The sequence below is a fragment of the Lolium rigidum genome, chromosome 2 (genome assembly GCF_022539505.1).
Source record: "Lolium rigidum isolate FL_2022 chromosome 2, APGP_CSIRO_Lrig_0.1, whole genome shotgun sequence".
Taxonomy (NCBI): Eukaryota; Viridiplantae; Streptophyta; class Magnoliopsida; order Poales; family Poaceae; genus Lolium; species Lolium rigidum.
In genome coordinates this window covers 55,382,105-55,393,349 of record NC_061509.1, presented here as the reverse complement: position 1 = coordinate 55,393,349, position 11,245 = coordinate 55,382,105, and positions in this window count along the sequence as shown.

The following is an 11,245-nucleotide window of genomic DNA, read 5'->3' as shown; positions in this document are numbered from 1 at the left end:
AAGCAATATAAGTCATCTTTGACTCAATAAAATGTGCCATTCCAACAGCCGAATAAGCACTCGACAATATATTCTCAGAACGCCAAAGTCGCGATTAATTTCTTAATGCCGCAAAAATTTGCGAAGGTAAGACCCCAGATCCGTTCTGTGAGGCGTGGCGCCGTCTCTGACGTCGGTTTGCTACTTTTATCCGTATCAACAGATACGAAGAAAAATCCTAACGGACGCGTTAGGTACCCGATAAATATAAGCCGGGACTCGACAGAATGGTAAGACCTTAAGCGGCACCTGTCGAAGTTTACACCGATATCCGAGATCATGTCCAGGGACGTGATTTTGAAGTAGGTTTTTGCGGATTGCCACTAGAGCAGTTAACTAGTACCTGATCCGTCAGATGAACTAGCCCCAACTACCATTATCCCTGTACAATATAGAGACTTATGTAAAGAAATATAGAAAAGTTTTTTGATTGTGGAGTAAAAATAAACAGTGGAGATTTTCCCTGACTCTACGATTCAAGCAAAATCTCGGGGGCTACTGACATAGGCATCCCCAATGGGCCTGCCGAAGATAGTACCCAGGGTTTACTGAAGGCCCACTACCCGAAGAATAAGAAGATTCGGGGGCCCAAGATATTATTAAGGAAAGCTAGAGTTGTAATAGGAAGTGTTATTTGTAATCTTGTGGGATGAGTTAGAAACCTCCCCGGACTCTGTAACTTGTATGACACGATTCCCTCGGCTCCGCCTCCTATATAAAGGGGAGTCGAGGGACAAAGAAAGCATCGAATCATTGTCTCTCAAACCCTAGTTTTTGCATCGTCGAGTACTTTTCGGCTAAAACCTTCGAGATCTACTTGCCCTCTACATCTAACGAAACCCTAGTCTACAATCCGTAGGCATTGACAAGTTGATACTTTGTCACTTGGCCCATGTGGCCCATGTTAGAGAGTGTTCTGAAGATGCTTTATAAGGGACTCGTTCCCTTCTTCCTGACCTAGCCGCCACAGCTCTTAGAGCATTCAGGTTAGACACTATCTCTTTGTACATCAAGTCCAATAGGGTTACTTATATCATCAGAACTCTCTCACAACATCTACTTCTGTCAGGTTTCTCATGTCTTACATGCAGTGAAGTTAGCATACTGTTATATCTAGCCAACGAATAATCAAAGATGGTTGTTTAAGAACTAAACAACTACTTTGGGGCATTGCAGAGGTAGTAGTAGGCTGACATGGTCGACTTTATACACATAATTTTTAATGAACAGTTTAGGAACACATAAATGATTTAAGTTTTAGATATAATACAAAAAAAAATCACCGTTCAGGTTATAATGTTGTTGAATTTGTCAAAAACTAAGGTGATAATACACATGAGGGATATAGAACAATGTATTCTGGAATGGAGCAAATATGAAATTTTATAAGGCCAGTTTTTCATTTATTCCAGTGGCATGTATTTTCTTAACTTAGTCAAGACATTAGAACTTCAACTCTCTTGCTCTATTAAATCTCACAATGAGGAATGACCATAGGTTGTGGAACCCAAATGTTAGTCAAAGGGTTGGGTGTGGAACGAAGTTGAGACTTTGCAGCAATATCATGAAGGTCATGCAACAGATGTGTACGCAACATATTTATTGTGCTAGCTTAGACCACATATTTCTTTATGAGATTTGTTGCTTGCTACAGTTGCTACCATGTTTTGCAGATGAGCTGAATATGGAAGACAAGACAGTGCCTTCTCCCTGAAGAATGAAAGATAAAGAGAGGGGGAAATATGAAGGAAAATATCATTTCTGCCACACATTTTTGGTATGATCTTTATTAAGTGCTATGTGAATGTTGTTTTATTCATTTCACACAACTCAATCTTTGTAACTTATCTATTTTTTCCATCTATAAATGTATGCAGCGTTGTGATCTTCTAAAGTTGTTCTAAAAACACTTTTTTCAAAGTTTGGATTGCGTCCTTGATTTGGATATGTAAGCTTAGGCCAAAGACCAAATAAGAAGCACATATCAGGCATAATAAACTTAGATATGTGGACAAATGAAGGCACCGTTGAAGGAAGGAGAGCGTCTCCTCGACTGGATAGCTGCTGGCTGCCCAATTGAAGGCAACGTTGAGCCTTCCACGGGGAGCTTGCGAGTGGCACTGTACGTTCACACAATAGCCGAAGGCAAGGAAAATTGAGCCAAGTAGAAAGAATGAAGATGATTGTCACGGCATGTGTTCTACTGTGTTTTAATACTCTGAAAATATTACCAAGTGTACTTCCTGTTTCAAACTGAATTGTAAAGTTTCATTTTTGTTTGGTGGTGTAATGAAATTTGTGACAAGATACAAACTTACCAACTAATCTTCATGTTAATACACCCAGTTTCTCTACACGTCTCCTCTATGGATAGTTTCTCTGGCAACAGTTTGAATATTAGTGAAAACAGCCAGTTCAAATATTACTGTACCAATTTGAATATTACTGAAAGTGGCAACTATCATCCTGATAGAACTATGCAATCCGCGTAAAAAAAAGAACATAGTTCATTTTAATCCGCATTCAGCACGGCGTGCCGCCGTGCCAGACCTTGCTAGTACCCTCTATATTAGGAAAGTTTTTATCCCCAATGATAAAAATATAGGAAGATTTTACTGTTAATTCGCTTCTTTGCTGCTTTTTTTTCCTAAACGTGCATGCAACGCGTGGCCAGCTAGATATTGTAGATCTATTTCAAAAAGCTATAACTTTTAAACCGTGTATCAAAATTATGATTCATTTTCACATTTGAAATCCTCGTGACAAGATCTCCAAAACTAGATCTCGCTTGCATATATGTCGACAAAAAAAAATTAAGAAGTAACTTTGGTACGCTTCAAAGCAACTTAGGTGAGCGACTAAGCAATTTTGATACGTGACGAAAAAGATTTAAAACAATGGTAGATAACTTCGCAACAACGGGTTGACATCATTATAAAAAATAAATGCAATTTCGCATGTTCACAAATAACAATAGATTACAGTGTCCTGCAACTATACAAAAACGATACTCAACTTAGAAAACAACCACAAAAGCAATGTGCAAGTTCACGGTAATAGTAAACAACTTTAGTGCAGTTTTAGATACCTTCAATGTAGTGGTAGGTAACTTGACAAATAAAAAGGTAGCCAACTTCAGTGCACCAAAATAGTGTAGTCGGACATTAAAGTTGCCAGTTGGGCATTGTAAACACTAGAGTTGCACACTAAGACACCAAAGTTACTCTGTCGGACACCAAGAATGTGCCGCAAGCATCAAAGTTGCTCTGTTCGGTAGCAAAGTTGCTCTGTCGGGTTTCGAAGTTGCTCTGCTGGGCAGCAAAGTTGTTCTGTTGGGTTCCGAAGTTGCTCTGTCCGGCAACAAAGTTGCTCTATTCGGAAGCAAAGTTGCTCCGTCGGGTTTTGAAGTTGCTCTGTTGGGCAGCAAAGTTGCTCCGTCGGGTTCTAAAGTTACTCCGTCGGGTTCTGAAGTTGCTCTGCTGGGCAGCAAAGTTGCAAAGCAGGCTTGAGATTACCTCCCCAAAAGCTGCAAACCTAAAATGAACGCCACGGCGTGGCATGGCGCGATGGTCTGGACGGCAAGGTCACCCCTGATGTGGGAGATGTGGCCGAATCGTATGGCCTCCGGCTGCACCCGCTGGGCCTTGAACTGGTCGCACTTGTTGCCTATGCTTTTGGAGGCACATACCTGGCGGCCATCGACGGAGCTCATGGAGGAAGGATGGCGATGGTCGACCAGGGCGGAGTGAGGACTACGACTACCGTCTACTGCAGTGTTACCCATGTCTGAGGCAGCCCCAGCTCTGAATCAATCCGGCCTGAAGGACCGCGACGGCGGGAGTGATACGTCTCCAACGTATCGATAATTTCTTGTGTTCCATGCCACATTATTGATGTTATCTACATGTTATAAGCACACTTTATGTCATATTCGTGCATTTTCTGGAACTAACCTATTAACAAGATGCCGAAGTGCCGCTCTCGTTTTCTCGCTGTTTTTGGTTTCGAAATCCTAGTAACGAAATATTCTCGAATCGGACGAAATCAACGCCCAGTGTTCCTATTTTACCCGGAAGCATCCGGAACACACGAGAACCGCCGAGAGAAGGGGGCAGGGCCACCACACCACACCCCGGCGCGGCCAAGGGGGCGCGCCCCCTAGGGTGTGGGCCCCCCGTAAGCCCTCCCGCGCCGCCTCTCCGCCTATATAAAGCCCCCGACCTAAAAACCTCGGGGCGTTCGACGAAAACCACGTAAACCTTCCGGAGCCGCCGCCATCGCGAAGCCAAGATCCGGGGGACAGGAGTCTCGTTCCGGCACCCCGCCGGAGCGGGGAAGTGCCCCCGGAAGGCTTCTCCATCGACACCGCTGCCATCTCCACCGCCATCTTCATCACCGCTGCTGCTCCCATGAGGAGGGAGTAGTTCTCCATCGAGGCTCGGGGCTGTACCGGTAGCTATGTGGTTCATCTCTCTCCTATGTGCTTCAATACAATAATCTCATGAGCTGCCTTACATGATTGAGATTCATATGATGATGCTTGTAATCTAGATGTCATTATGCTAGTCAAGTGAGTTTTACCTATGTGATCTCCGGAGACTCCTTGCCCCACGTGTGTAAAGGTGACAAGTGTGTGCACCGTGTGGGTCTCTTAGGCCATATTTCACGTAATACTTATTCACTCGTTGAATGGCATAGTGAGGTGCTTATTTATATCTCTTTATGATTGCAATGTGTTTGTATCACAATTTATCTATGTGCTACTCTAGTGATGTGTTATTAAAGTAGTTTTATTCCTCCCGCACGTGTGCAAAGGTGACAAGTGTGTGCACCGTGTTAGTACTTGGTTTATGCTATGATCATGATCTCTTGTAGATTGCGAAGTTAACTATTGCTATGATAATATTGATGTGATCTATTCCTCCTACATATGCATGAAGGTGACAAGTGTGCATGCTATGCTAGTACTTGGTTTAGTCTTTTGATCTATCTTACACTAAAGGTTACTAAAATATGAGCATTATTGTGGAGCTTGTTAACTCCGGCATTGAGGGTTCGTGTAATCCTACGCAATGTGTTCATCATCCAACAAGAGTGTAGAGTATGCATTTATCTATTCCGTTATGTGATCAATGTTGAGAGTGTCCACTAGTGAAAGTCTAATCCCTAGGCCTTGTTCCTAAATACCGCTATTGCTGCTTGTTTACTGTTTTATCGCGTTACTACTCGCGTTACTACCGCTGCGTTACTACCGCTTGTTTACCGTCCCGGGCAAAGCACTTTTCCGGTGCCGTTGCTACTACTTATTCATACCACCTCGTATTTCACTATCTCTTCGCCGAACTAGTGCACCTATTAGGTGTGTTGGGGACACAAGAGACTTCTTGCTTTGTGGTTGCAGGGTTGCATGAGAGGGATATCTTTGACCTCTTCCTCCCCGAGTTCGATAAACCTTGGGTGATCCACTTAAGGGAAACTTGCCGCTGTTCTACAAACCTCTCGCTCTTGGAGGCCCAACACTCGTCTACAAGAATAGAAGCGCGCGTAGACATCAAGCTACTTTTCTCGGCGCCGTTGCCGGGGAGGAAAGGTAAAAAGGCACTCATACTACGGTCCCGTGTAAAGTATTTTTCCGGCGCCGTTGTGTGTGTGCTCAAAGCTATTTCCTTTAGATCCTGCAATTGCATCTTGTTGTTTCTTGTTTACACTAGTTTGGCATAATGTACAAGAGTGAGCTTCTTATTCTATTTCCTGATTTAAAACATGGATTGTTTGATGCGAAAATTAAAAAACCTATGAAATCTTATTTGCATGCCGGTAGTAATATTAGTATGAACGCTTTGAACACCATTGTTGATAATGATATAGAAAGTTCTAAGCTTGGGGAAGCTGGTTTTCATGATATTTTTAGTCCCCCAAGCATTGAGGAGAAAATTTTCTTTGATGATACTTTGCCTCCTATTTGTGATGATAATGATAGTAGTCTTTTGGTACCACCTGTTATGGAGGATAAATTTGATTATGATTACAATATGCCTCCTACACTTGATGAAAATAATAATGATAGCTACTTTGTTGAATTTGCTCCTACTACAATTAATAAGAATAACTATGCTTATGTGGAGAGTAATAATTTTATGCATGAGACTCATGATAAGAATGCTTTATGTGATAGTTATATTGTTGAGTTTGCTCATGTTGCTACTGAAAGTTATTATGAGAGAGGAAAATATGGTTGTAGAAATTTTCATGTTACTAAAATGCCTCTCTATGTGCTGAAATTTTTGAAGCTACACTTGTTTTATCTTCCTATGCTTGTTACTTTGCTCTTCATGAACTTGTTTATTTACAAGATTCCTATGCATAGGAAGCATGTTAGACTTAAATGTGTTTTGAATTTGCCTCTTGATGCTCTCTTTTGCTTCAAATACTATTTCTTGCGAGTGCATCATTAAAACCGCTGAGCCCATCTTAATGGCTAAAAAGAAAGAACTTCTTGGGAGATAACCCATGTGTTATTTTGCTACAGTACTTTGTTTTATATTTGTGCCTTGGAAGTTGTTTACTACTGTAGCAACCTCTCCTTATCTTAGTTTTGTGTTTTGTTGTGCCAAGTAAAGTCTTTGATAGTAAAGTAAGTACTAGATTTGGATTACTGCGCAGAAACAGATTTCTTTGCTGTCACGAATCTGGGTCTAATTCTCTGTAGGTAACTCAGAAAATTATGCCAATTTACGTGAGTGATCCTCAGATATGTACGCAACTTTCATTCAATTTGAGCATTTTCATTTGAGCAAGTCTGGTGGCCTAATAAAATCCATCTTTACGGACTGTTCTGTTTTGACAGATTCTGCCTTTTATTTCGCATTGCCTCTTTTGCTATGTTGGATGAATTTCTTTGATCCATTAATGTCCAGTAGCTTTATGCAATGTCCAGAAGTGTTAAGAATGATTGTGTCACCTCTGAACATGTTAATTTTTATTGTCCACTAACCCTCTAATGAGTTGTTTCGAGTTTGGTGTGGAGGAAGTTTTCAAGGGTCAAGAGAGGAGGATGATATACTACGATCAAGAAGAGTGAAAAGTCTAAGCTTGGGGATGCCCCGGTGGTTCATCCCTGCATATATCAAGAAGACTCAAGCGTCTAAGCTTGGGGATGCCCAAGGCATCCCCTTCTTCATCGATAAATTATCGGGTTCCTTCTCTTGAAACTATATTTTTATTCGGTCACATCTTATGTGCTTTACTTGGAGCGTCTGTGTGCTTTTGTTTTTGTTTTTGTTTGAATAAATTGGATTACATCATGCTTGTGTGGGAGAGAGACACGCTCCGCTGGTTCATATGAACACATGTGTTCTTAGCTCATAATATTCATGGCGAAGTTTCATCTTCGTTAAATTGTTATATGGTTGGAATTGGAAAATGATACATGTAGTAATTGCTATAAATGTCTTGGGTAATGTGATACTTGGCAATTGTTGTGCTCATGTTTAAGCTCTTGCATCATATGCTTTGCACCCATTAATGAAGAAATACATAGAGCATGCTAAAATTTGGTTTGCATATTTGGTTTCTCTAAGGTCTAGATAATTTCTAGTATTGAGTTTTGAACAACAAGGAAGACGGTGTAGAGTCTTATAATGTTTTCAATATGTCTTTTATGTGAGTTTTGCTGCACCAGTTCATCCTTGTGTTTGTTTCAAATAAGCCTTGCTAGCCTAAACCTTGTATCGAGAGGGAATACTTCTCATGCATCCAAAATACTTGAGCCAACCACTATGCCATTTGTGTCCACCATATCTACCTATACTACATGGTATTTTCCCGCCATTCCAAAGTAAATTGCTTGAGTGCTACCTTTAAAATTCCATCATTCACCTTTGCAATATATAGCTCATGGGACAAATAGCTTAAAAACTATTGTGGTATTGAATATGTAATTATGCACTTTATCTCTTATTAAGTTGCTTGTTGTGCGATAACCATGTTTACCGGGGAACGCCATCAACTCATTGTTGAATTTCATGTGAGTTGCTATGCATGTTCGTCTTGTCCGAAGTAAGGGCGATCTACACCGAGTTGAATGGTTTGAGCATGCATATTGTGAGAGAAGAACATTGGGCCGCTAACTAAAGCCATGATTCATGGTGGAAGTTTCAGTTTTGGACAAATATCCTCAAGTCTCTAATGAGAAAAGAATTAATTGTTGTCAAATGCTTAAAGCATTAAAAGAGGAGTCCATTATCCGTTGTCTATGTTGTCCCGGTATGGATGTCTAAGTTGAGAATAATCAAAAGCGAGAAATCCAAATGCGAGCTTTCTCCTTAGACCTTTGTACAGAGCGGCATAGAGGTACCCCTTTGTGAAACTTGGTTAAAGCATATGTATTGCGGTGATAATCCAGGTAGTCCAAGCTAATTAGGACAAGGTGCGGGCACTATTGGTACACTATGCATGAGGCTTGCAACTTATAAGATATAATTTACATGATGCATATGCTTTATTACTACCGTTGACAAAATTGTTTCATGTTTTCAAAATCAAAGCTCTAGCACAAATATAGCAATCGATGCTTTTCCTCTATGAGGACCATTCTTTTACTTTCAATGTTGAGTCAGCTCACCTATTTCTCTCCATCTCAAGAAGCAAACACTTGTGTGAACTGTGCATTGATTCTTACATATTTGCATATTGCATTTGTTATATTGCTTTGCATTGACAATTATCCATGAGATATACATGTTATAAGTTGAAAGCAACCGCTGAAACTTCATCTTCCTTTGTGTTGCTTCAATACCTTTACTTTGAATTATTACTTTATGAGTTAACTCTTATGTAAGACTTATTGATGCTTGTCTTGAAGTGCTATTCATGAAAAGTCTTTGCTTTATGATTCAGCTTGTTTACCCATGTCATATACATTGTTTTGATCGCTGCATTCACTACATATGCTTTACAAATAGTATGATCAAGTTTATGATGGCATGTCACTCCGTAAATTATCTTTGTTATCGTTTTACCTCGCTCGGGACGAGCAGTAACTAAGCTTAGGGATGCCGATACGTCTCCAACGTATCGATAATTTCTTGTGTTCCATGCCACATTATTGATGTTATCTACATGTTATAAGCACACTTTATGTCATATTCGTGCATTTTCTGGAACTAACCTATTAACAAGATGCCGAAGTGCCGCTTCTCGTTTTCTCGCTGTTTTTGGTTTCGTAAATCCTAGTAACTAAATATTCTCGGAATCGGACGAAATCAACGCCCGGGTTCCTATTTTACCCGGAAGCATCCGGAACACACGAGAACCGCCGGAGAAGGGGGCAGGGCCACCACACCACACCCCGGCGCGGCCAAGGGGGGGCGCCCCCTAGGGTGTGGGCCCCCGTAAGCCCTCCTGCGCCGCCTCTCCGCCTATATAAAGCCCCCGACCTAAAAACCTCGGGGCGTTCGACGAAAACCACGAAACCTTCCGGAGCCGCCGCCATCGCGAAGCCAAGATCCGGGGGACAGAGTCTCTGTTCCGGCACCCCGCCGGAGCGGGGAAGTGCCCCCGGAAGGCTTCTCCATCGACACCGCTGCCATCTCCACCGCCATCTTCATCACCGCCGTCTGCTCCCATGAGGAGGGAGTAGTTCTCCATCGAGGCTCGGGGCTGTACCGGTAGCTATGTGGTTCATCTCTCTCCTATGTGCTTCAATACAATAATCTCATGAGCTGCCTTACATGATTGAGATTCATATGATGATGCTTGTAATCTAGATGTCATTATGCTAGTCAAGTGAGTTTTACCTATGTGATCTCCGGAGACTCCTTGCCCCACGTGTGTAAAGGTGACAAGTGTGTGCACCGTGTGGGTCTCTTAGGCCATATTTCACGGAATACTTATTCACTCGTTGAATGGCATAGTGAGGTGCTTATTTATATCTCTTTATGATTGCAATGTGTTTGTATCACAATTTATCTATGTGCTACTCTAGTGATGTGTTATTAAAGTAGTTTTATTCCTCCCGCACGTGTGCAAAGGTGACAATGTGTGCACCGTGTTAGTACTTGGTTTATGCTATGATCATGATCTCTTGTAGATTGCGAAGTTAACTATTGCTATGATAATATTGATGTGATCTATTCCTCCTACATATGCATGAAGGTGACAGTGTGCATGCTATGTTAGTACTTGGTTTAGTCTTTTGATCTATCTTACACTAAAGGTTACAAAAATATGAGCATTATTGTGGAGCTTGTTAACTCCGGCATTGAGGGTTCGTGTAATCCTACGCAATGTGTTCATCATCCAACAAGAGTGTAGAGTATGCATTTATCTATTCTGTTATGTGATCAATGTTGAGAGTGTCCACTAGTGAAAGTCTAATCCCTAGGCCTTGTTCCTAAATACCGCTATTGCTGCTTGTTTACTGTTTTACTGCGTTACTACTGCTGCGTTACTACCGCTGCGTTACTACTGCTTGTTTATCGTCCCGGGCAAAGCACTTTTCTCGGTGCCGTTGCTACTACTTATTCATACCACCTGTATTTCACTATCTCTTCGCCGAACTAGTGCACCTATTAGGTGTGTTGGGGACACAAGAGACTTCTTGCTTTGTGGTTGCAGGGTTGCATGAGAGGGATATCTTTGACCTCTTCCTCCCTGAGTTCGATAAACCTTGGGTGATCCACTTAAGGAAAACTTGCTGCTGTTCTACAAACCTCTGCTCTTGGAGGCCCAACACTGTCTACAAGAATAGAAGCGAGCGTAGACATCAGGGAGCACCGGCCTTCACGGCCACCGCCTCTCACCCGCTCACGCCCAAGCTATTCCCCCTCTCCTCCTCCGCCTTACACTACCGAAAATTATTATAGGCAACTTAGCAACGATGAAAAGAAACTATTGCAACAAAGTTGCTAGGATGACTCGATCGGCATGAGCGGGAGAATGACTGACTAGACCGACGTGGGGGTGTTTCGGAAAGCAAAGCTCGCTATGCCCGAGCCAATAAATATGGGCGATGATACTTACAACTATGCTCGTTAGTGGTGAGGGCTCCGATGGCTTGATCGGCAACATTGTTGCTGCGACCGGCTAGGGCCAAACCTTGTTAACTACATTATGGGTGCGGCCAACGACCTAGAGTTGCTCGTATCATTTTTTCTGCTGCATTAGGAGTTGTTGCTGCAGTTGTTGTGAAGCCTACCATCGTTGT